The sequence below is a fragment of the Crocodylus siamensis genome, chromosome 3 (genome assembly GCF_052110815.1).
Source record: "Crocodylus siamensis isolate JL-2025a chromosome 3, ASM5211081v1, whole genome shotgun sequence".
In the NCBI taxonomy this organism is placed as follows: domain Eukaryota; kingdom Metazoa; phylum Chordata; order Crocodylia; family Crocodylidae; genus Crocodylus; species Crocodylus siamensis.
In genome coordinates, this window is record NC_143397.1 from 221,494,754 (window position 1) to 221,522,065 (window position 27,312).

The 27,312-nt window shown below is 44.4% G+C and overlaps 1 protein-coding gene across 4 annotated transcripts in view; it reads left to right on the forward strand.

Annotated features, from left to right (window-relative positions):
- The window catches only part of VPS13B (vacuolar protein sorting 13 homolog B), an 883,845-nt gene that overhangs the window by 108,569 nt on the left and 747,964 nt on the right, over positions 1-27,312 (forward strand). The gene's annotated exons all lie outside the window — the stretch shown is intronic.

Genomic DNA, 27,312 nt, shown 5'->3' on the forward strand with positions numbered 1-27,312 from the left:
TACAAAGTGGTTAATGAACCCTGATGTGCACATGTCAAAGTGTTCTGTAAATAAATATTTTTGCATGGTGTTTTCTCTAGTTTCTGTGCTTTTTGTAGTATTCTTTCTGCTGTTGTTTATTTTGTGAGATGGTGTATTCTATGCTTTCTTATGGTTTGTTGACATACTATATCCTAATTACACCTCAGTGCAAACTAATAAATGATTTTTAAGTACTGTAAATAGGTCTTAAAAGAAACAGCAGACAGACAAGACTCAAGTTATCATATATGTCTGAAATCATGCACTTCTATTCAGTCACTTAGTCAGAAACCATGTGCTACTGAATGCTCAAGTACCAGTCTGAAATCTTAGCAATGTCCTGGAGTACTGGGGAGAGAGAAGGTAAAGATGAAGTTTGTACCAAGCTGAATTCTAAATTCTGTTCTTTCTTTAATTTTATTTTCTCAAGAAATAGTCTTGCAATATATCTTTAGTACTAAAGTTTTGTCTGCTACACAGTCGAGAGTACTTTATAACAGCTTTCAAAAGATTCTTGGAATTTCATGTGAATGTGCTTTGGTAATTTTAGCTTCTGTTGTCTGTTAGAATCATGCAGTAATTTAAAGCTTTTGGTATAAATTATCAGTAATTCATTTTTTTTCCTGAATGAAAGTATTACTATGTTAGTTTAAGTAGCTTAACACAAAGATTTTGATGATGTATTATTGTTTGCTTTGTGGTTTCAGGGAAATAACGTTGGAAAAATGTGGGTAGTGGAAACTTACTTGCCAGAAATATAGCTTTTAATGTTGGTTGGCAGAGATAACAATGTCTTATGACATTTGTACAGTTCACTGTCATGTGCCTGCAGTCTGGGACTGAGCAAATAAGCCGTCTCTCAGAGTTGAAAGTAAGGGTCTTACATTTCTTTTCTAAAGCTGAAATACTAGCCTGCAATTTAAATTCTCTCTCTTATGAGAAATGCAGAAAGCCGTATTGTTCAGATGTAATTGAATTAATATTGTAAAAATATTAATTCAGTTAATTTTTGCATGTTGTTACAAAGTATAATCTTAGATCTAGAATACTGTTTAAACTTCTCTTTTAGCATTCATTTTAGTAGATGAGATGATGGCTCAACAATTACTTGGTTGGAACAACGTTTATCAAGTAAGTGTTTGGGTGAGAAGGGCTTCTTATTCCCTTGAAGCAAGGATGTTCACCGTCTGGCCCATGGGCCAAATGCAGCTTGTGGAGCCTTTGGGACGTCTGGTCCATGGGACTCCACAGGGGTTGGGAAATTTGGCGGCAGGGGACCTGTAGTAATTAATGCTTTCATCCCTCTCTGCTGCCAAAATTCCACGCCCTATGGGAGGGCTCAGAGTTGAGCCACTACCCACCCCCGCAACAGCCAGACAGGAGCTGAGCCATGTCCCCTTCCCTCTGTACAGTCAGGTTGGAGCCAGACTGTTCCTCCTCCTTTGCCTGGCTCCCTCTATGGCTCCCTGTCCCCCACCCCTTGCCATAGGGCTGGCCAGTGACCCCTTCCCTCTGCCTGGCCAGGTTGGGCCCAAGTCATGGCCCTTTTCTCCTGCAGGGCTAGATCAGAGCCAGCTCATGGCCCCTCCCCTCTGTGGTATCCAGTTGGGGTCAGACCCAGTCCCCTTCCTCTATGTGGCTGGATTAGAGCTGGGCTGCCTGCCTCCCCTTTCTCCTCTTCTCTGCACAGCCTGATAGGGCCCTGCCAGATCTGGTCCACAGAGGGTTCAGGCACTGGCCATTCAGCCTGCTGGCCACGACTGCTCTGAAGCAGTTGGAGATGGAAGAACTATTTGAGCTCCTTTTTAAATAAAGTAGGCAAACTCAGAATATAGCTAGAAGTACCAATTGTATCAGTATTAAATGATACTGATATAACTGTCATGGTGTAGCTGTTATGTCCACATGCTTCTGTAGAACTACAAATGTACATTGCAACTTTAACACTATTTCAGTATTAAAATTACCATGAGTTAAAGCAGTTAGAAAGTATGTTTGTCCACAACCTTGGTCTCTTTTCCCTTTTTCTCCCATACTTTGTATTTTGTGGCTGTCTTATGTGATAAACTTAGTGTGGCGCAAAGTGATTTCCTTGAGCATGCTCTACAAGGATGGAGAATTGGAGACAGGTGGAGGGACAGGGGCACAGATGAGGTGGAAAGGGTTGGTCTTGGAGTGAATAGTCAGAAGGGTCTGTGCCCCCTAGAACTCTCACTTCCAGAGTCTGGAATGAAACACATGATTCTTGAATCTTTTCAATTGTCTTTCAGATACGAGTGAAACATACTGTCATTGTGTTTTTCATCCTTCTTTCTCATACTGACCCCTATAGACCATATTTTCTCACATGCAACACACCCTGGAATAAATTATGCCCTTTGTTTTTTGGAAAGGTAGAGTTTTTCTAGAGTTATGGCTACATGCAGAAAGGACAGAGCTAAAAGGTCTGCAAAGCTTTGAAATAGGCTGAGGGAGATGAGAAATGGCTGGCAGACAGCAGAATTGCTAGAAGAAAGGTAGGTTGATTAGTGGAACATCAAGACCATTTAAAAGGAGATTCATTGTTAACACCCCTGGGGCCAGAACAATGAAGCATTGAGTTGGGTGATTCCCTCAGCTGCCTGAAAAGAAATATACTACTGCTGCTGGGCAGTTGGTTTGGAGTAGGAATTAAAATGGGGTGCAGAAAATCAGCTTTCCCACTTGAGCCACATGGTATTATTGTTGTCAGTTATTTTACAGATGGGAAACCAAAGCACAAAAAGTAAGGTCGAGGGTACGGATATCAGGACATTATTTTTGGAACACTTTGCATTGTGGTATGCATGAATTTTGTACGTTCACAGTATAGGTATAATTGATTTTGTTTGCAGCTATGACTGTCCAGCCTGTTTGTATATCATACCCCAGGGTCTCAAGGCAGCCATTTGGAAAAAGCAGAACATGCTGTTAGAAGCTGCATGAAAAACATTTTATTTTAATGGCTTGCACAGCATCCCTTAGCTAGAAACTGCCTCTGTGGCATAGGCAAAGATACAGTCCAACTCCCCATGTCACCAATCAAGAGCCTCAACTGTGAGACCATCCTTTCTCCTCCTGCCTCATTCGCTACGTTTCTTCCAACTTCTGCAACAAATTATATATGGATTCTACAGACAAATGTCTCCTTTACTTTGATTCATCCCAGAGGACATTCAGTACGTGCAGTAGATGAAGCTGGTGTCCTGTTGGAAAAATAGAACATAATATTTGTAATTAAAGACTATATCATAATTAATATTCACAAGGATACTGAATTAACAGTACAATCACACTTAATTTTGTAAGCAATTTGGTATTTTATAATTTTTGAGTCTTTGACTTGGCCACATTCATGTTCTTTTAGTATACATTTGTGAATATGTGTAATATGGTGTATACATTTTTTTGGTCTGGAAGTTAATGTTTTGGAAAGCTGTTCCTGGGTTGAATGTTTAGGACTTGCCTGCCTTCAGTTTGTATGGATAAGAAAGTATCCTCAAGGTACTCTTGGATGTATAGGTTCCTTGAAACAGTTCCTCGAAAAAAAACAGTTTTGCACCTTCTTGTATTCATATACCCAGGGAACTTTCTGGCTTGGAATTATTATGTAAGGGTGTAAATTTAACTTATTTGGCTTAATCACAATAGAGAACAAGTAATTAATATGAAAAGGCAAAACTGAATGTGCTGAAACTCTAGAGTTTTAAATCTGTTTTGGGCTCTGGAGTTGGGCTCCTTGCCTAAGACATTTTGAAACATTATTGCAATAAGATAACATTTTAATGCCAAAGACATCAGAATCTACTTAGTTTTCCTTCATCTTGGTCTCCTTGGGCTCCAGGATTTATTTGCTTTTACATCAGTAGATTCGGACACTTGATATAATCATCCTCAGTCCAAAGTGTGTTGCTCAAAAAGCTTTGGCACTTTTATCCAACATACCAGTGGGCTGAATTGGTCTTGCACTAAGATGTTTCACATTAAATAAATCTATTTATTGTCACGTTTTTTGATCTTGTAAGTGACCTCCTGGGCCACTGAGTAGAGTTTGCAAGTGACCTCCTAGGCCACTGAGGACAGTTTCCTGCATTTGCAGGCAATCATTAACCAAACGAATCTTAAAAATTGGCCTCACAGACCCTCACTCACATTTACAAGGAACATTATCCAAAACGCTTGGAACACCCCATAACATGCCATAGGCAGAAGCAGGAGAAATGAGAGCATAGCCAGTGTCTTGTCACTATAATGATCTGAGAGCAGTTGGTTAGAAGCAGCAAGACCTTCAGTCAGGAACCAGTACAACCATAAATGTCAGTGTACCCTAGCTAAAATTCCCCAGTCTTAGCTATGGACAAAATCCTAATGCCTCAGGAGAAAGTGAAAAAGCTCTTTAGAACCCAGCAACATACATACAGGGGGGAAGAAATCTTTCCTGCCTCAACTGGTGACCAGCAAAAACAATAAGGCCTGGGATTACCAGATGCCTTTCTACTCCAACATAGGAACTGTAGACATGTAACTTCACATCACATGCACTAACTTGGGGGTCCACAACATTTTTGGGCCAAGTGCCAAAAAACCCTGCAACCTCAACTTGTTGGTGTGCCAAGGGCAGATGGCAGGGAAGCCATGAGGGGCCTGATCCTTGTTGTGGCAATGTAGCCTGGCCCCTTCCCTACTGTCTACCTCGAGGTGTATGTGCCAAGCAAAATACCTTTGGGTGCCACACTGACACATGTGCTGGGGGTTGCAGACCCCTGCACTAACTGGTGTGCCTAAACTTCCTCTTCTCTTATAGAGTGCCGTCCATAAACCTATCCAAGTCAGTATTAAAGAGATACAGGTTCATTGCCCCCAGCACTTTGGTCAGAAGACCATTCCAAAATTTCACTGATCTGGTATTTTCAAATTCGGAAGTTTTTAAAATTTATCCATAGTGAATTTGTAGCCAGTTTGTTTTTGGTGGTTTTTAGCCCCCCCAAATTCCTCCCTTTCTGTGATATAATCTGTAGTTCACTGGCTTTGAAAGAGATGATAATCTATTTTGAGGGCATGTAGATTACCCAGTTGCTATTGGAGGACTGGGAGGTTGTCAATGCACATTCCTTCAGAAATCTGGTCATCTCCTTAGTAGAAAAAATTGAGATAGTAGCTTGTTTATATTTTCAGGTTACTATTTGCATCACCCCTTACTCTTTTGATGTTTTCTATTTGTCTCAGCCCATATGCAATACAGTTGTAAAAGTCTAGAACGTTTTGGAACTCTGGCTGTATCATCACTACAAAATACTTTGTTACATGCAAGCCAAATATTTAGCAACAGTTTTCCATCGTATTATTTATGATTGTTTTTACATAGTAGACCAATCAAAAAATTATTTAAAGAACTGATATATGTGTGTATATATGTATATTTTTTTTGGAGCAGCTGAGTGGGACTATCAAAGCTAAAATTTGGAAAATTATCTGTACATTATATTTTTGTTAGCATCGTTGTCGGTTTTTGTAAAAACAAACAAACAAAACCCCCCTCCACCAGCCTTCCTTCCTACCAAAAAAAAAAAAGGGCAAAACAAACCTCCAACAACTTGGTTATATCCAAGACTGGGCAATGGAAAATATTCTTTTCCCCCCTGTTCTTCAAAGTGCATTAGTCATCCATATTTCCAACCACAGATTTTAAATCTTTGGAGGAAACTTATATGTGTGCCTATTTAAAAAAAATAAAATCTAACTGATTGAATACAGTAATAAATGACTTCTCCTTTTCAGTATTAACCACAAATTTCTTTTTAAGGGCTACTTTTACTAAATGCAAGTCATTTTATTTTAAAAAGTGCCTATATTGTTTTTAGTTATAATTTACAGATCTACCTGAAATATATTGCCTTTAGAAAATGTATCAAAAATATTTAATCATGCTACAAATTGTAAAATGCCACATGTGAATAGTATTTATGGGTGTGCTAAAATGGCAAATCAGCTGCAAAGCTATCTCATTATATGTGGAACATCTTGATTTTTATTATGCATTCATTTGTACATGTGGCATTTTAAAGCCCAGTGGTACATTCTTATTCCAGGTTGACAGGTACTGGGTGAAGGAAACTGATGGTTTTTCCTCTACCCCCCACTCAGCCATCTTATGCACAGGTCAGCCCTATAGGGTTTAGACTGGCTTAGCAAGGGGAGGCTGTTCCACCCATGTGTTTAAATTTGCTGGCTTGTGTAGAGCACTTGATCATGATCTTGAGCTCCATGCATGCCTCAGAGTGAATACTGGGATACTGGGAATCTGCTCCTGATGTTGGGCTCCCTGCCCCAGCAGTTGCACAGTTGAGATCTGATTAATTTTATCCCTGATCCCCAGAATCGTATATTCCGGCATGCATGTGTGACGTAGAAGGAGTTGTGATCGCTTGGATCAGATCCTGTTGTGCCATGAATTTAGCATCTGTCAGTGTCCAAAGAGTTCTAAAAACATTTAAAATAATTTGACATAAATATTTATTATTAAGGTGTCCCAAAACTTCCCACTGTAGGATCCTAATGTAAATGGCTTATAACTATCAAATTTTAATAGTTTGGGACAAAATTACCCATACTATCTGCTTTCCACTACAGCTGAAAATTTAAGCTAAAACAGTTCAGCTGTCATGGTGAATAAGGTTAGAGAAAATATTATTTTTTCTTATGTTAAAATACTATGGCAAAAAGTTTATGCTTTGATGCAAGGACATGACATTTTGCGGAAAAGGTAAACTTTGGGTCAGGAATATGAATTTGGCATCCACAAGAAAAAATACCTTCATTTGGCTAAACTATAAGTATTTAAAAAATGTTGTGTCTTATATTCAGTACAGAGTTTAATGTTTTAGCAGGTAAATTCCTTCAGTGTTTCATTTGCACTGAACAGGCTTTTTCCTGCAATTTCCATTCTAGATCCCTGTTGAGAGATGCTATATCTGAGAGTCTAGATATCTGAGTACCCTGGTACCATGGAGAAAGATGTCTGATCTGCATGCAGAGAGACAAATACTGGAAATGCAGGAAGGGGGAAAGGCTGGAGGGATTAGAGTGGGTTGAAAAATTTCAAGTTGGAGAGTGGGGAGAAACTTTAGCTTGAGGCTGGGAAAGGGGAAAAGAAAAACTGAACCTGGGATAGTGATTTGGGGGAAGACAGTTGGGACTGGCAGAAAGAGGAGACTGATGTAGTGATCCTGGGAGAGACTGAAGGTGGCTGAGCAAGGAGACTGGAACTAAACCTGTGGATGCAGGGATACTGGTGGATGTGGTGTACCTTGATTTTTAGCAAGATACAGCCTCCCACAACATTCTCGCAGGCATGCTAAGGAAGTATGGTCTGGATGAATGGACGGAATGGTCTGGATGTAAGGTGGACAGAAAACTGGCTGGAGCACTGGGCTCAGAGTAGTAATCAATGGCTTGATGTCAAGTTGGCAGTTGGTATCAAGTGGAGTGCCCCAGGGGTCAGTCCTAGGGGTGGCTTTGTTCAGTGTCTCATCAATGACCTGCAAGATGGCATGGAAAACACCCTCAGCAAGTTTCATAGATTTCATAGACATTAGGGCTGGAAGGGATCTCAGGAGATCATTGAGTCCAGCCCCCTGCCCAAAGGGCAGGAAGTCAGCTGGGGTCATAGGATCCCAGCAAGATAAGCATCCAATTTACTCTTGAAGGTGTTCAATGTAGGTGCTTGAACCACCTCCGCTGGCAGACTGTTCCAGACATGGTGTTTGCAGGTGACACTAAGCTGGGAGGAGTAGTAGATATGCTGGAGGGTAGGGCTAGGATTCAAAGTGACGTAGATAAATTGGAAGATTGGGCCTAAGTAATCTCATGAGATTTAACAAGGACAAGTGCAAAGTCCTGCACTTAGGATGGGACAATACCATGCACCAGTACAGGCTGGGTGCTGACTAGCTGTACAGCAGCTCTGCAGAAAAGGACCTGGGCATTAGAATGGATAATAAGCGGAATATGACCAGGTATAAGTTTGTCTGGGGCTGTGGGTGTGTGGGTATTTGCATATGTCGGGTGTGGGGAGACGGTGTGTGTGTGGGTTTGTTGGGGAGGATAGGTGTGGAGGGGTGTGGGTCTGTATGGGGCTTGGGGCCCATGACAGGTAGAGCCCCTACCAGCACTCCTGCCAGCTTGGGCTCAGTGCTTCTGCCACCCCTGGCCCCAGGACACCAGCACGGGCAGCCGGTCAGCCACCACCACTTCCCCCTTCCCCACCCTTGTCTGCCACTGCTGCCGTTCTCCTGCTGCTTCCCTACCTTTCTGCTCACTGATGCTTCCCTGTGGCCCCCTGCTGCCAACCATTCCAGCACCACATGGTTCCTGGTTGTACATCCAGGTGTGCAGAATGCAGCAGGAGCTGGCTCGACCTGGCCAGCATCACATGGAGCCAGCTGGGAATCACACAGGCCAGGCCAGGCCAGGCTGGCTTCTGCTGCATCCTGCGGTCCTGGTGATGCAGCCAGGAACCATGTGGTGCCAGAGTGAGGGGGTGGGGAGAAGTGGCAGTGGTGGGTGAGAAAGTGGGGAAAAGGTGGTAGTGGTGGTGGGTAGAAGAGTGGGAAAATGGTGCAGTGGCAGCAGGTAGGGGGGTGAGTGGCAGCGCAGCAACAGCTGAGTGAGAGCGCAGGGCCTCCTCTGGTACCCTGGGGCTAGGGCTGGCAGGGAACCAGGGTGAAGTGGCAGGAGTGCAGAGCACAGGCTGGCAAGAGCCAGGCTAGGCTGCGCCAGCAGGGAGAAGGGTAGGGCCAGCCTGGGCCCTGGGCTTCTGCTGCCTCACTCTGGGCTGCCACTGGCCCTGGCTTCAGGGCATTGGTGCATGCCCTGCTCTCCTACCCACAGCCATTCACCTCCCCCTATGCCTGCTGCTGCTGCAACTGCCATTTCCTTGCTTTCCTGCCTTTCACTGCTTCTCCCCACATGCCCAGCCACCCACTGGCTGGTCTGGCACCATGTGGTTCCCAGCTGCATTGCCAGGACCAGAGGATGCAGCAGGAGCTGGTCTGGCCTCGAGGACTGGGGCGATCACCAGCGGTCCTCCCCTCTCCATGTCCTTAGCTGAGATGCACCAGGATGGGGAATAGCCCCAGGATCACCAGGCCAGAAGCCTCTGCTAGGCAGAGGCTTCCAGGTTGGTGGGGAGGGGAGGGGAGGGGCTGGGTGGGCCTTGCTGTTGCAGCTGCTGGGTCCTGCGGCCCCTAGGTCCTGCAGCTGGCTCCCCCTGGGTCCTGCTGCCACTGGCACTTTGTCATCTCTGACAGACCACCAGGGCCAGATAATAATTAATTTTTTAAAATTGTTTAGGGGCCTCACAGGCTGGATAGAATGGCCTGAAGGGCTGATTCCAGCCTGTGGGGCCATATTTTGCCCTCTCATGAACTAGACTGTTCTGAGCGGTGCCAGATGACAAAACAAGGAGCAGTGGTCTCAAGTTGAAGCAAGGGAAGTTTAGGTTAGATATTAGGAAGAATTTTCTCACTAAGAATGTAGTAAAACACTGGAACAGGTTTCCCCGGGGGGTGGTGGAAGCTCAATCCTTGGAGATTTTCAAGACCCAGCTAGAAAAAGTTTTGGCTGGGATTATGTAGCTGGGGGTGGCCCTGCTTTGAGCAGGGTGTTGGAGTAGATGACCATCTGAAGTCCCTTTCAACCCTAACTTTCTATGATTCTAACCACTAGGTGGGGAAGGGAGGAGCTGAGGAAAGATCTTTTAAGGATTCAGGATTTGGGGGACAGCATGGACTAACCTGGGCCGAAAGATTGAGACAAATATGCCCAACATTGAAACTATGTGAGGAGTTCTGGAGGGAGATTGGGACTGGGATTTAGTACAGGCAGGGAGTGTTAGGCTAATGTTAAGGGGTGACGCACATAAAATAAGGCCCTGGGACTAGCTGGGCAAGTGAATTATGAATAGTGACTATCTGTGCAAAGAGCTTTGGATTGGTTGGCAAGGTCAGCTTGGGATGAGAAAGTCTGAGTGAGTTAGAGTAGGACGGACTGGTCAGGGAGATTTGGGAACGCAATGAAAAGACTGAGGACTGGAGTATGTGACTAGCTAGGATAATAATGTAGGAAGGAGACAATAGTGGAATAGCCACAAGTTAGAGCGGTCAGGACAAGAAAGGTTATAAAGTTTTTAAGTATCACATGCATATACCTCATTTCTGCGCACTGGCTTAGAGACTCTGGAATCTGACTTGTGAAAACACCAAACATGCACAGTTGCAATTGAAGTCAGTTGTAGCTGTGGCTTGAACAAATACATTTCTATATAATGCTATCTTTGAAAATTGTTTGGAATCCCAAGTACTTCCAGTTGGACACCTAGTTAACCATATCTCTGTGCGCCTCGGTTCTGCATTTGTAAAATGGGGATAATAGTCTCTCATTCAGCAAGGGGGATGTAAAAATAAATTCATATTTATGAAGTGCTCAATTACTATAGTGTTAAGCATCACAGAAAATCCAGTTGAGAAAATTAATAGGAAATAAGAATGGGTTTCAAATACTTGGTAGTAAATAAGGCATGGGTCATGTGTTGAAGAATGAAAACAAAATATTAAATACGTGCTTTTTAAGGGAATATAGTCCATCCTGTGCTCTAAATGACTGGATCATGGAGATTCTGTGATATAAATAGTAGGCTACTTTGTCATTATAAACTGTATCATAATTATTATGCATAAAAGTTGACAAATTTGGGGGTTGCAATGGCAACTTTAATTGTGGAATGTCTTAATTTTTAAAAACATTTTGACTTTGTGGTCCTTTCAAAGCATTCTTTTAACACTGTTTTTGTTTGTCTTGATTTATGAATTGTTTGTTCAGCCAGATGGTAAAGCATACTCTTGTGCATCTTCTCAATTATCTTTGTTTTAGTATATCACACATGGAGTTACATAATTTTTATTTTTATTAGGAATTCATGCAGTAATTTTAATTTGAAAAGTTATTTCTATAACATAGAAACTGTTATTTCTTTGATTCAGTAGCAAGTAGAGACTAAACTACTGGGCTAGGGACAGCCATTACACACAAACTGGTTTAAGTGTTCAGAAACTGGTTTAAACCTTTAACAGAACAGATGTTCAGTGCGCATAAACCAGTTTCAAAATGGGCAAAACTGGTTTGGGATAAACCTGGTTGAATGTAGCCTCAGACTTAAGTGATTTGGCTCAAATGCTGTTGAACACCATCAGGTTCTCATCTGCCCATTTCATGAGTCTGTCCACATCTGCCTGGATCACCCTCCTGTCCTCAGGTGTGGATGCTTTACCACAGAGTTTGGTGTCATTGGCAAACTTGGCCAGTCCGCTACTGACTCCAGTGTCCACATCATGGATGAAGATGTTAAACAGTATAGGTCCCAGGGCACAACCTTGAGAAACCCTGCTGGTGACCGTGCACCAAGACAATTGGCTTCCGTCAACCAACACCCTCTGGGTCCGACTGTGGAGTCAGTTCCCCAGACAGTGGATCGTGGTGAGGTTGAAGCCACAGTTAGCCAGTTTTGCCAAGAGGTGATCATGGGATACCAGATTGAAGGCTTTTATAAAGTCAAGATGTATGACATCAATCTCTTCCCCCTTGTCCAGGTGATAGGTCATCTGGACCTAGAAGGAAATGAGATTGGTCAAGCAAGACCTACCTGCAACAAACCCATGCTGGCTATCCCTTCGGATATTGCTGTCAGCTAGTCTGTTAAGGATGGCCTCTTTGATGATATTTTTCAAGACCTTCCCCAGAATAGAGGTCAGGCTGATGGGCCTGTAGTTTGCCAGATCTGCTTTCCTCTCTTTCTTGAAGATTTGGCGTGACATTGGCCTTCTTCCAATCTTCGGGCACTTCACCAGAGCACCAGGAGTTCTCAAAAATCCATGCCAGGGGCTGAGCTATGATGCTTGCCAGCTCCTCGAGTACCCTGGGGTGCAAGCCGTCGGGGCTGGCTGACATGAAGGTATCCAGCCTGACAAGGTGTTCCTTCATGAGGTCAGCTTTGATGGAGGGTAAGGAATCTCCCTCACCCGGGCCTCCGTGACCCACAGTGAGCAGGGCCGTCCCATGGGATTGATGGAAAAACTGATGCAATGTACCCATTTAGCAAGCTTGCTTTTTCCTGGGCATTGGTTGTCAGTTGTTCCATCTGGTTTAGCAGGGGTCCACTGTTGCCATTGCTTTTCCTCTGGCTCCCCACATATGTAAAAAAGTGCTCCAAGCTGTGTCACTGGTACCCACATGGTTAAGGAGCATGGGATAGTGGTCAGTGGGCTGGAGAGTTTAGGGATCTTCTCCGCAATGCGAGGTTCTCCACCTTGGGTGGAAAAACTTGCAGCATGCTTATAGGCTCGGCAGTGCTACACTGGTTAGCACTAGAGAGGAAAGGGACTTAAGGGTCGTGATTGACCACAAGATGAACATGAGCCTTCAGTGTGATGCTGCAGCTAGTAAAGCAAGCAAAATGCTGGCTTGCATCCATAGATGCTTCTCAAGCAAATCTGGGGATGTCATTCTGCTATTGTACTCAGCCTAGAGTACTGAGTCCAGTTTCATAGTTTCTAGGGTCAGAAGGGACCTGAGCAGATCATCAAGTCCGACCCCCTGCCTTGGCAGGAAAGAGTACTGGGGTCAAACTACTCCAGCAAGGTGTACATCTAGCTTCCTCTTAAAGACCCCCAGGGTAGGAGCCAGCACCATTTCTCTTGAAAGTTGGTTCCAGATCCTAGCTGCCCTGACTGTGAAGTAGCGCCTCCTGATATCTAGCCTAAATCTACCCTCTGCCAGCTTGTGACTGTTATTCCTGGTCATTCCTGGTAGTGCACGGGGGAACAGGGACTTCCCCAGTGTCTGCTGGTCCCCTCTGATTAGTTTGTAACAGACCACTAGATCTCCCCTCAGCCTTCTCTTGTGGAGGCTGAACAGGTTCAGGTCCCGTAGCCTTTCCTTGTAGGGTCTGCCCTGCTGCCCCCTGATCATGCGAGTGGCCCTCCTCTGGACCCGCTCCATGTTGTCCACTTCCCTCTTGAAGTGCAGTGCCCAGAACTGGACGCAGTACTCCAGCTGTGGCCTGACCAGTGCCGCATAGAGGGGGAAGTATCACCTCGTTGGACCTGCTCGAGATGCATTTGTGGATGCATGACAAGGTGTGGTTGGCCTCCCTGACTGCATCCCCACACTGCAGGTCCATGTTCATTTTGGCATTAACGATGACTGCAAGATACTTTTCTGCCTCTGCACTGTCAAGAAGGGAGTTCCCCAGTCTGTAGGTATGCTGCTGGTTCTTCCTCCCCAGGTGCAGCACCTTGCACTTAGCAGTGTTGAATCCCATCCTATTCTCGTCCGCCCACTCCTTAACCTGTCTAGGTCCGATTGCAGCCTATTCCTCCCTTCTAGCTTGCCCACATCCCCCTACATCTTAGTGTCATCAGCAAATTTGAACAGGGTGCTATTTACCCCCTCGTCCAAGTCACTGATGAAGATGGTGAACAGTGCGGGCCCGAGGACTGAGCCCTGCAGAACACCACTACCCACATCCCTCCAGATCGAAAATGACCCATCCACCACCACTCTCTGGGTGCGGCCTTCCAGCCAGTTGGCGACCCATTTGACTATGTAGGTGTCGACACCACAGTCCCCCAGTTTCTTAATGAGAACAAGGTGAGAGACAGTGTCGAAGGCCTTCTGAAAGTCCAGAAAGACTAAGTCCGCTGCTACCCCTGCATCTAAGGATTTGGTGATCAGGTCATAGAAGGCCACCAGGTTGGTCTGACAGGACCTGCCACTAATGAACCCCTGTTGATTGCCCCTAAGCATAATCTCCCCTGCTGGCCCCTCGTGGATATGCACCAGAATAATTTTCTCAAAAAACTTGCCCAGGATCGAGGTAATACTAACTGACCTATAGTTTCCCGGTTCCTCCTTCCTCCCCTTTTTGAAGATGGGAACCACATTGACCCTCTTCCAGTCCTCTGGCACCACACCAGAGCACCACGAGTGCTCATAAAGCCGTGCCAGGGGTCCCGCCATGACCTCAGCTAATTCCCTCAGTACTCTAGTGTGGAGATCGTCCAGACCAGCTGATTTGAATACATCCAGTCCCTCCAGAAGTTTCCTAACTAGTTCTTCACTAACCCTTGGCCTAGGTGCAACTCCCCTGGGGTTTTAGAGGGTCCCGGGGGGGGTGACTGTTCCAGTTCCTGTTCAGGAAAATGGAGGCAAAGAAATCGTTAAATATGTTGGCTTTGTCATCTGGTGTAACGACCAACTTTGCTAGTGTGTCCTGCAGGGGCCCCACATTACCCGGAACCTTCTTTTTGCCCCCTATGTATTTAAAAAAGAACTTCTTGTTGTCCTTGATCAGGGAAGCTAGTCCCCATTCCATCTCCGCCTTGGCCTTCCTGACTGCCCCCCTGCATCCCCTAGCAACCGCATTATAATCCTCCCTGGTGATGGCCCCTCCCTTTCATTGGGTGTGCGCCTCCCTTTTAGCTAGGAGACATTCCTGGATGCTTTTGGGGAGCCATGGGGGGCTTTTGTGCCCTCCTGCCCCCTTTGATCCGTGTTGGGATTACCTCCCTTTGGGCTCCACAATTCAGAAAGGATGTGGAGAAGCTAGAGAGGGTACAGAGGAGAGCTACCTGCATGATCAGAGGTCTGGAAAACAGACCTTATGATGAGAGGCTGAGAGTCATGGGACTCTTCAACCTAGAAAAGTGCAGGCTTGGGTGTGATCTGATGGCCACCTATAAGTTTATCAGGGTGCTCATCAGGATCTGGGGGAACATCTCTTCACTGAGCGCCCCAAGTGATGACAAGTTTGAATGGTGACAAACCCTGCCGTGACCAATTCAGGCTGGACATAAGAAGGAACTTCTTTAGTGTCTGAGCCCCCAAGGTTTGGAATAGACTGCCACTGGAGGTGGTTCAGTCAGCCACTTTGAATGCCTTCAAGATGCATTTGGATGTTTATCTTGCTGGGATTCTATGATCCCTGCTGACATCCTGCCCTGGCGCAGAGGGCTGGACTCAATCTTCTGGGGTCCCTTTCAGCCCAAATGTCTATGAGATCTATGGAGACTGGTTTATGCAATGTCTGTCCCAGACTCCTTGCTGGTGTAAGATAAGTTGGACTCCCTCAGCATCCTGGCATGCTCTCTGGGCGGGACAAGGCTCTGCTTTAGCTGCGGGGCTGACGCTGTTCCTCTGCCCTGTAGCTGGAGCCAGGGACCGGCCCTAATGAAGACACCCTCTGGCATGGTCCCATTAAGGCAAAGTGGGCAGGGAGGGGATAAATTCCTCTGGCTGGGCAGCTTATCCCAGCCCCAATCCCTCCTTCACTGTGGGGGCTTTGATCTGCCCCACGCCCCTTCCCTCCCCACTCTGCTCACCACAACAGCATGGTCGAGGACTGCTGCCTGTTTAGTCTATGGCCGAATCTCTGAATTGGGGCCAAGTTATTGAATCTGATTTGGCTGAATCAAATTGGAGCGGTGACTTGAATCACCAGTCGAATGACTGCTTCTCCGAGTTGCCCAAATCCAAATTGAATACTTGCCGCTTCACACAGTGGCAAGTATTCCCTACATCACACTTCAGAAGATGTTGGTGTTTAGATGAAATAGTTCTAGAATGAATGGATTTTTTCTGTTCTCAAAGATCAGAGTTTAACTTCCATCAAGAAAAGGGAATTTCCTTCAATGGACCATACCCCCTAGGACCAGTAGTATGAAACTTGTGTTAAAATAGATAAGTCTTTATTTCTGCCTGTGGTTGGGCATTTTGGATTATGTATATACCTTATTTCCTCATGGATTTTCGCCACTAATATCAAAATGGTTGGCTTGCATAAACATTGCTGACCATTTACTTAGTAGTTAAATGCATTGTCCATACTTACTGTTTGTTCAGAGTACAGTATTGTATAATGTTTCATTCCGTATTGCCTTGTGGAAAATGTTGTTCCCCTTCTTTTAGGGTCTTAGCTATTTCTGATGTTGATTGTTTCTCCTTTTCTTTTTGGGAACAATCAAAGGTAACAGGTCTGGCCTTGGTACAGATTGAGGAAGGAGAGGGAAGCATGAGACCAAATTGAGGTTACTCCTTGTCTTGTCCTGATTGAGACCTGGCCAGGAGTCGTCATGCTTGGGGCAGTAAGCTCTCTGACTTTTTTTTTTTTTCCTTTGCCATCCCTACAAAAATTTATATTAAAACAAAACACTATGGAACGACTAGTAAGGCACTTGCAAGGCATCAGATTGTTCTTTGCTTATATGTTACATTCCTTTTTTTCAGTTATTTCTCTTTTATCTTTTAGGCTTCTGACAGACGTTACATTTGTGGTGTTTGGTGTGGTAATTACATAATACATTGTAACATGCCACACATGCAAGCAATTGATGACAAGCTAAAATGGCACACCAGATACACAGAAGTTCCACATTTGATGCGGAACATCTTTGTGGCTGGTCTGCATTGTGTGTTAATTTGAACAGATGGCATGAATGTGGGGGTGTGGGAACCTGAGATCAGGGAGCCGTTCCCTAATGTTGGGCTCCCCATACCTGCATGCAGCCCAGGGGGCTTTTGCTACCCCATTTGCATAGTGTCTAAAACAATGAAATTCTAAGCACTAAATAAATAGATAAAGCACTCGTTTCTTTTCCTCTTCCTGTGTTTCTCTCTCTCTTTTTCCATTTTCCTTTCTTATAGCAACATCCATTTTTTCTCATGACTTCCTTCTCTTTATTTTCCCCCCATCCATCTGTTTAATTGGTCAACAAGGAAAAAGTTAATTTTGAAGATGAAAGCTTCTTCAACTAGTAAACCTAATAGGTCTAATTTTCTTGCCTGTGTTTACATTGAAAACTGTCAGTATGAGAGCATTAACTTTTTCCAGGTGTTATGAGGAGTTACTGTTTCTGGCAACATGTTACACAGATTTTGTCTTGCCATCTTCTCTTCTCAAGGAAGGCATTAACATTCCTCATCAATCATGTGTCCCAAATTCTTTGCTAACATTCTTGATCTTTTAGGGGCAGTGGACTGTTTCACAGGTTTATTTCAATTAATTTACTTTATAATTTTATTTTATAAAGCAAAATACCACATTGTATTTCTAGTGTTTACTTGAAAAAGGATTTTATGATGGACCTATAACAGTCTAGAAAAGGAATAAAATGGAAAGTATTTGTGTTTAATGTACATGTACATCCCCTTCCCATACCTGAAAAGAGGTTGGAAGTTATTTAGGTGATTATAATTTCAGAAAGTAAGAAACTCTTTGAGTGCTATCAATAAATAGAGCATAATTACATCAGTTTATTTGTTGTGATGTTTGGGAGTCAAATAAAAATTTCATTGTGAGGCCCTGGTTGCACAAGGCCCCTTTCCTTTCTCCAAAAACCCTGTCTTGTTTTTGTACTTTCCTACCACTGTGTATTTAGGGTCTTGTTGTATTCAAAATTAGTAGTCTAATCAAATCTTTGTTGTAAAAGACCTGACAGTGTGGACTTGCACTCCGTGAAAGAGCATCTCGTTTCATCCCTTCTACTTGGAGGGGAAAAAAAGACTTAATTTGGAGGTGTTTTTAAATTACAACCACACTTGCTTTTTTGGTATGTTATTGTTTGTCATTTTATTGAGGTTGGGATTTTTTTTAAATAATGAAAAATTGTTTTTGTGATTGTTCATCATCCCAAGCTATATTGCGAGAGGTAGGTACTTAAAAACAAAATTATCATTAATTTAATACTGAACTAAATAGGATTTTCCTAACAAGGTTGGAAGAATTTGCCCCCCCCGCCTTTTTTCTGAAGTGGCCTAAACCAGTTACCAGTTTTAGTTTATAACAAACCAGGATAAGTTGAATGTGGATATGTTGACCACTTGGGAATCTGAGTCTAATAAATGAAAACATGGAGTATATTTTAAGACCATGAACTCTGTGGAACAGAAGCTAAAACTTTGCTCTATCAGAGTACTTGAATGGTATTCTATACCTAGCAAACTGTAGGAGAGCTCAGTAGTGAAAGGAAATTCTAATTTCTTCCTTTGCTTAGTAGAAAAAGACTTCGTTTGCCTAGAAGGCCTCTGCTTGTCTGACCCAGTTAAATCCAAAAAATACTGCAAACTAATGTGGATGTCATTCTTGACATAGGAATTAAAAATAATGACAAAATGTTATGATATTCTGGTAGTAGACTTCCAAGTTGCATGAAAAATCACAGTGGTTTGTATAAAATGTGTTTTAAAAGTAACCTTACACAGGTATTCTCCTGAGACTCCATAGAGACTTTGTATTTACATTATAGTTATGATGGTATTGGGATTTCTAGCATGAAGATGTTTCTAGCAAGGGGCTAAAATAGGATCAGTTTGGTCTGCTAGGTTTTAGTTTGTGATGGTGCTGATATCACGGCCAGTGACACAAAAGCTGCTCTATCAGCTTTTGTTTGTTGCCAGTATACACATATGTGATAGATCAAGAGCCACATTTTTATTGAGAAGTGCTGTGAGGTTAATGCATTTAAAGGGAGCTACTGACATAGTCAGTAAATATTACCAGTTGCACTCTGGCAGTCAACTTATTGTCCTCCTGCTAGATGCATCCAAAGAACGCATCTATTTTTTGGAATAGGATCCTGTTTGGAACCACTACTATTTGTTAAATATTGGGAAAACGCTTACAAAAATTGAATCTAGTATTTTCCTTGCACTGAATTATGTATTCAAAGGAAAAAAGTTTGAAAACAAAATGTCTGATGTTGTATGACATTTGAATGTAATACATTTGAGACTGTTGAGAAACAGTTAATTCTTACATTAAGATTGTTTCTATAGTGTTATCAGTCATATGCATTATCAGTTGCATAAATAAGCTTCTTAAAAGTTTGAACTCCTTAGAGAATGTATTCTTGTAAATTAGATTTGCCAATTAGTATTAGTATTGAATCTTAATTTAGTCTTCTTTTTCCTCCTTTCCCCTTATTTACTTGCTTACCTATTTTCTTTTTGCTGTAAAACTAAGGAATATCAAAGTAAATAAAAAGTTTGAGAGGGAATGTGTGTTTTGAGTTTGGCAAATTAATCAAATTTAAAAGATGGAAATCTTAGCTTTTTCTGCATCTTAAACTTCCCTAGAAAAAGACAAAATTGTACATGTTTAAAAGCTCAGAACTAATGAAAACACGAATAAATTTTGACAATGTTTATGAATTCAAAAAGTACTGCTCTTGTAATTCTATACCACTTTGCTAATAGCACTGTATTTGTAATGTGGTTTTTTTTTTCATGGCCTAAAGCTGGTAAAAGATATGGCTGTCAGAACTCATCTCTGTATCCAATGTTCAGCGCTACCAGCATGAACAATTATATCTTCCTCCTTGCAACTTTTGTTCAGCTTTTCTCATCTAAATCTTTAACTAGTTAGAAGCTTGTTGATTTGGGGATTGTGTTCTCTAATCTTCATTAATAATCTGAAAAAAAGAATGATAAAATTGACCTGTGTTTTTAAAAGAGTATTTTTTGTTTACGTTACTTCAATGTGGACATTAGTGCAGTAAGACTGAGACATCATAATATGGTTAAATGCAGAGGCTGCCCCAGGATAGGGTTGTTCCAGTATAGAGCTCAGCTGACACCAGTGGTCTCGATGGTAAACCTAATCAGTATGAATGGCGTAATTCCCTCATAATGTTAGTTGTGCCAAGGGACTCTGGCAGGAAACTGTCCTTGAAGAGAAGAGTGAAACTGTAAGACACAGAGGTACATTCCCTGACCACACAGTGCCCAAAACCAGTGGCCTCCAGAATCATTGGGCCCCTGGGACCTCAAATTTAAAACCTATCCAATCTACCTAAATTGAACAATAATAATTTGAAACCTAAAAACAGATTTCCCTCTATGCCAGGGGGAAGGTGAAAAATTCCATGCAATAATTTTCCAGTTTTGCCCCATGCAAAGAAAATTCCTCCTAGACCCTCAGGCTGGTGACTTGTGGTTAGTCTACCATTTAGCATCCTCAGAAATCCAGCAACCAGGCTAAAAGTGAGAGTTCAGGTCTGAAACAGCTACTCCACCCAAATATTGATCTGTGCCATCCTGCCATTGGTTGGGCCCATTGACCGTGGTAGTAGATGGGATAAACTCAGAACTTAGGGACAGATATAGTGTTTAATGTCCTGCAGCAGGAGGAAGGGAAAAGCTGCTTCCACACTGAAGGCAGAGGCAAGTCAGGGGAAAGAACAGGGCTCACAGAACATCACTATAACTGTTCTTTTCCCCATTCTAGAAGTTGTTCTCAACAAAGCCCTGACCCAGACAATGAAGGGTGAGCACTGGCTTCTTCTCTTTCATAGTTTTCATGCCTCTTGCTCTGGAAAACTGATTTACTTAAAAATAAACAAAAGAAAAACACTTATAGCTGTAATTTCTAAGTATATACTGTTTTGTGTATTGAATTAAATTTATTTTTGGAAAGTAAGGTGGACTTTGGGCTAGTGACTTCTCAGCCTTTCCAATTCAGCATAAACAGGGTGACCATATGTCCCAGTTTGGCCAGGGTAGTCCTGGATTACAGGGGATGGCCCTGACTGGCCAGTGAAAATTTAAAATGAGTGCCCCAGGTGTGGGCAGGAAAGGGGAACCTGCACAAGCTGTGAAATAAAAAGCCCTAGCAGACAGCAGAATGGCCCTAAAATAGGTTAGCTTCATCAGTGGAATGACCAGTAAAAAGGAGAGATGATTAACACCTGTGAAATAAAGAACAATGGATCATTGATTCCCTTAGCTTTCTAACTAGTAATACTAGAGCTGCCCCATGCTGCCCTGCCCCACCCCACCTCTGCCTGCAGCAGGGAGGAGGGGTGGGGAGCAGTGTCCCAGGTTTCACGTTCCCATATGGTCACCCTAACTATAAAGGCCATCAGTGTATCCTTACCATCATTGTTTTTGTCGTCTAGTTCAGAGTTTCTTCATGCAATGGGATGCTGTCTGCTGTACTGTTCTATATTGTGTGCATTCTTAAATGAAGAAAACTGCCTTGTGCCTTAATATATATTTTTTTATTTTGGAGGATCAGTAATTTTTGTGGGATTTTGAATGTTGTGTGAATTAATACACAACAGTTAAAATGTATGTTTGTACACAGTCATCGTGAAGGCTTTGGCTTCCATGACCACAGTCTGCTCTTTGGTGAGAGAGGCAGCAAGCTGCTGGGAAGGGACAGCTTCTACCTCTCTCCATTGGGGAGGAGGCTCTTCTCAGCTAGACTGGCTAGCCTGCTCCACCAGGCTTTAAACTAAGCCTGCCAGGGAATGGGGGGGCTACCGCCCCTGCTGGCCTGCTGAGCAACCTTGCAAAGCCAGCAGGCCCAGGTACTTAAGGGAGCCCATCCCTGCCCCAGCCCTGGAATGATCTGTAGGCAAGTATCCCTAAAGGGATACTTGCGTGCCTATACACAAATGCCAGGAGCTTGGGGAATAAACAGGAGGAACATGTCCTCCTGCTTAATACAAATAATTACGATGCCATAGGGTAACAGAGACCTGATGGGACTCCACCCATGACTGGACCACAGGTATAGACAGCTATACCCTGTACAGGAGAGATTGAGTGGACAAAAGGGGCAGGGGTGTAGCTTTCTATGTCAAGGAGAGCTACGCATCCCTGCAAGCTGACATTGGCTCACAGCTTGGGACTTTCTGGGTTAAAATCCACGTGGAACACTGCACAGGGGACACAATGGTGGGAGTCTACTACAGACCTCCAACCCAGAGCTTGACCAGGAGTTTGCCAGAGAAGTAGATGAGGCTTCACATTCCCAGTGCATGGTTGTCATGGGAGACTTCAACTACCCAGACATCTCAGGGGACGAGCGCTAAGCCAAATCCAAATGGTCGCAAAGCTTCCTCACGTGCATGTATGAGTTCTGTCTGACTCGAGAAGTCTAAGGCCGACTAGAGGTGAAGTGCTGCTCAATTTGGTACTAGCAATGGGGGACAACCTAATTAGCAACCTAATGATTGAAGGGAAGCTGGGTGACAGTGACCACGAGCTGATCACCTTCACCATCCGCCATAAAGCTGGCAAGTCAGCAATACAGAAGTCCTGGACTTCAGGAAAGCTGACTTTGACAAGCTAAGGGGGCTAGTCAGTGAGGCCCTAAGGGACCACGACCCAAAGGGGAGGGGAGTTGGGGAAAGAGTGGTTGCTCCTCAAGAGAGCAATCCTGGATGCACAAACTAAGTCTATTCTGTCTTGGAGGAAAGGCAGCAAAAGGACACAGCAACTCCCTTGGCTCTGCAGGGAACTAGCAGACTCTCCTGTGTCTAAAAAGAAAGGTCTACAAAGGATAGAGGGCTGGATCCACCTCCTAAGGAGGAATATTCTGCACTGGTCCAGACCTACAGGAAGTGAACCAAGAAAGCCAAGGCTGCGATGGAACTCCAACTAGCTACAAGTATCAAGGACAATAATTCCTTTTTTAGTTATGTGGAGAGCCATAGGAAAAGCAAGGGTAACATTGGACCCCTGCTAAACCAGATGGGACAACTGACAACTGATGCCCAGGAAAAAGCCAGCGTGCTAAATGGGTGCTTTGTGTTGGTCTTTCACCAGTCCCAAAGGAAGCCCCTGCCCATTATGGGACGGGAAGGCCTGGGTGAGGGAGATTCCTTACCCTTCATCAATGCTGACCTGTGGAGGATGACCTTGAGAGGCTGGGACCTTCAAGTCAGCCGGCCCTGACAGTTTATATCCCAGGGTACTCAAGGAGCTGGCTAGCATCATAGCTCAGCCCTTGGCATGGATCTTCAAGGACTCTTGGTACTCTGGTGAAGTGCCCAAAGACTGAAAGAAGGCCAACGTGATGCTTGCCTTCAAGAAAGGGAGGAAAGTGGATCCAGCAAACTACAGGCCTGACCTCTATCCCGGTTAAGGTCTTACAAAAGATTATCAAAGAGACCGTTCTTAACAGACTGGCTGAAGGCAACATCCTGAGGGATAGCTGGTCTTGCTCAACCTATCTCATTTTCTTTTACAACCAGGTGACCTATCACTTGGACAAGGGAGAAGAGATTGATGTCATATATCTTGACTTTAAAAAAGCCTTCAATCTGGTATCCCATGGTCATCTCTTAGCAAAACTGGCCACAATCTGCTGGCTTCACCACAATCTGCTGGCTGGGGTATTGGCTCTGTGGTCGGGCCCAGAGGGTGGTTGTTGATGAAAGTCAATAGTCATGGTGCCCTGTGACCAGTGGGGTTCCTTAAGGCTCTGTCCTTGGGCCTATATTATTCAACATCTTCATTAATCATGTGGACATTGGAGTTAGAAGCAAACTGGCCAATGACACCAAACTTTGGGGTAAAGCGTCCACACCTGAGGACAGGAGGGCAATCCAGGCTGACTTTGACAGTCTCATGAAATGGGCGGATGAGAACCTGATTGTGTTTAACACTGGAAAATGCAAGGTTCTCCACCTTGGGAAGAAAAGCCTGCCGCATGCTTATAGGTTCAGCAGTGCTACTCTGGCTAGTGCTACGGATGAAAGGGACTTGGGGGTCGTGATTGACTACAAGATGAACGTGAGCCTTCAATGCAGCTAGTAAAGCGAGCAAAATGCTGGCTTGCATCCAGAGATGCTTCTCAAGTAAATCCCAGGACATCATTCTCCTGCTGTATTCTGCCTTGGTGAGGCTGCAGCTAGAGTACTGCATCCAGTTTTGGGCCCCAGAATTCAAAAAGGATGTGGAGAAGCTTGAGAGAGTTGAGAGGAGAGCCACTCGCCTAATCAGAGGTCAGGAAAGCAAACCTTGTAACGAGAGGCTGAGAGCCACAGGACTCTTCAGCCTGGAAAAGTGCAGGCTCAGGGGTGATCTGGTGGCTGCCTATAAGTTTATAAGGGGTACTCACCAGGATCTGAGGGAACATTTGTTCACCAGAGCTCCCCAAGGGATGACCAGGTCGAATGGTCACAAACTCCTCCAGGACTGTTTCAGGCTGGACATAAGAAAGGACTTCTTTACTGTCTGAGCTCCCTAGGTTTGGAATAGCCTGCCACTGGAGGTGGTTCAAGCACCTACTTTTGAACACCTTCAAGAGAAATTTGGATGTTTATGTTGCTGGGATCCTATGACACTTGCTGACTTCCTGCCCCTGGGGCAGGGGCCTGGACTTTAAGATCTTCCAAGGTCCCTTCCAGCCTGAATATCTATGAAATCTATGAAAATATGTTGTAGTTGTTTAGCATTGTTATAACATTCTTTTAATTCAAATTTGGAAACAAAAGTAGACATTAGTTTTGGGCTGCTGCCTCTGCCCTGCCTCCTCCATCCCCCCAAAATCGGGATATGACAGAAATGTTATTTGAAACTTGGAGGGTCCATCCTTATACAATAGGCAGAAAATCCAGTTTTAAAACTCAGGCTGGATTTGTGCATGATGTGTGCTGTTTCAAGACGCACAGAAAAACTTTGGAAAAAGACTTTCCCTTCCCACTACAGTACTGCATTGTGTTCTGGTCTCTCTGTGACGGATTAATAATGGCATGCTGACTCCTTTTGTATCTGGTGTATTGGTTCAGGACTGACTCAGGTCCATCTCAGTTTTTACTTGCTGGCCTTTCCTTGGCTTTTATGAAACTTAAGGCATTGTTTAAGTCTAGTTCTTACTGTGTAGGGCTAAGTACAAATAGTCAAAAAGCCCGAGGCAAAATTGATTCAATATAGGAAGCTTCCTCTAAGCTGCATAGGCTGAACTGATCAGCACCTAAACTGACTCAGTTTTCAATAGGGAAAGGCAGGGGGAGGCCTCCACTGACCCAGGTCAATAGGCAGTGAGTGCTAGAGCAAGTCTTTCAGCCTGCTGGCCATTGCCGGCCCTACCAGGTGTCCCCAAACCCCTTTTGTCAAACCCTCAAAGGGGGTTAAGGAGCCCCTGGTTGAGGTGTGCCCACCTTGGGGGAGTCTCCCATCACAAGGCTTCCCCCAGCCTGGGTTCCTCAGCCCAGGAAGCCCTGGGGAACCGAGGGAAATTCCCCTGCTTCCCTCCCTTTTCCCAGTTGCTGATTGCTTCAGCTGCTGCCATGGGAGGGAAGAAGAAGTAGTCCTTCTGGCCAGGTGCCTGCCCATGCAGCCCAGCATAGGGGCACCGGGAAGACCCTGCCTTGGGCTTCTCCCCCACCCCAGCCCAGGGTCCCTCAGCCTGGGGAATCCCAGGGAGCTGAGGGCTATTCTTGCCCTCCTAAATCCCAGAGCTTCTTGCTTTAGCTGCTGCAAGTCCCAGGGATAGCTGGGGGCAGTCTCAGGGAGTGGGGGGAAATTGTTCTGCTCTCTGCAAGTAATTTTGCCTCAGACTCATAGCAGCTGAGGCAAAACTGGCTGTGGAGGAGCAGGAGAATTTCCTTTTGATTCCTGAGGCTGCTAGAGACATTCAGGAGCTAAGGCAAGCAGCTCTGGTGTTTGGGAGGGGAAGAATTCCCTTCAGCTCCCTGGGGCTGCCCAGGACTGGGGGACCCTGGGCTGGGGTGAGGCGAAGCTTCCCCATGACAGGTCTTCCTGGTGCTCCCATGCTGGACTGCATGGGCAGGCACCTGGTTGGGAGGACTCATTCTCCCTCTCTCCTGTGGCAGCTGCTAAAGGAATCACCTGCTGGGAAAGGGGACAGGGGAGAGCTGCTGTGGTTTGAAAAGCCCCCAGCACAGGGCTTTCCCCTTTCCATACATGCTGTGTTGAGCCTGGATAGGGAGTCTGTGGGGTCTGTTCCTTTCCCCTTCCCCCCCCCAATCTCTATGAGTTGACAGCTACAGTACAGGCAGGACACATTCTAGGGAGCAGAGGGGTGAGGCAGTCCCTGTTCCAGCAGAGCAAATAGCAGAGCCTAGGGCTGCAAAGCATCCTGGTATACTGGGGCACTGCAACTTAAAACTGGGAAGGGATCTGGAACAGAAGTTCCATAAATCGGTGTGACCTACATCGGTCAAGTCTGATACTGCATCCAACCAGATTTATCTTCAACAGGTTGTGGCCACTTTGAAAGTGTTTTGTGTGCACTGAACTTCTGTTTAAACCAGTTTCCAATCAGTTAACCCAGTTTAAGTGTAACGTCTGTCCCTAGTCTAGGTGTCTACAGTACACCCAAGATCCACCTTAATTAATGGTGGCAGAGGGGTAGTGACTGAATGGTTGGCCTTATCTAAAGAATACATCTAAAACAAATGGAGTTTATTTACCTTTTAGCTAGATAGAGCATCCCCTGGTCAACGTTTAGCAAGTTTAGGTCTTAAACAATGTTGGGGATAGCTTTAGGAAGGATCAGCTTCTGAGTCCCTTTTGAATGGGAATGTAAGAGTCATGGGGTCAGAAGAAGAGCAGGCAAGAGGAAACATGACTCTGTAGTCTAATCCTAAGGGCAGGGAAGAGAGGAAGCTTTGGCTCTTGGTCCTTGCTCCCAGGACTGTTTATTCTTTTTACATTAGGCTAGTCTTTGGTTAAAAAACAGAAATAATCCTTATGCCATTACTAAAATTTGATTGCTTTCTAGAAGTAAAGTGTGAGGTTTTTGATCAGTAATCTGTAGAAATCTGAACTGCAGCTAGTGGAGGTGAAATTTTAATTAATGATCTTCTGGCCTGGTGTTCTTTTTTCTGCACTACAGGGAGCGTAGTGGGTGAAGGGAGTGTTTTTCTTGTACGCATAAAACATTGCTTGCTTTTGTGATGCAGCAGAGCAGGAATCCAAAATATTGAACTTCCTTCAAAATTTGGTATGCTTGAGAGGTCTGGCTGCAGTCGCTCTGTGGTTTCTCTCCTAACTTTCTCACGCTGCATCAAAATAAATTGACGAGAGTCTTGTCAGTTACACTGCTGTCCATGTGGCTCTAAAAAGCTTCAGAAAAAGATTGGCAAAACCTCTAGCTAGTTTTCAACTGTCAGAACATTAGAAGGCTGGAGCAGTGGGAATGGAGTTCCCTGTCTGCAGACTTTGGAAAGCAGTGTTGCATTGGTTTACATATTACTCCTGTATGTAAGCCGATCTGTACAACCATAAGGACTAACCCTGATTTTTAATGGAAACTCATATTCCACAGGAATTCACATAACTCTCAGGAAAGCTTCCTGAGGACCCCAGACAGTTATGTGTGTTTTCTAACACTTGTCTTTTCCCCCTTCTTTCTTTTTATTTCTCATTTTATACTTACATTTCTTGCTCTGTTGATCCTTTCGTTGG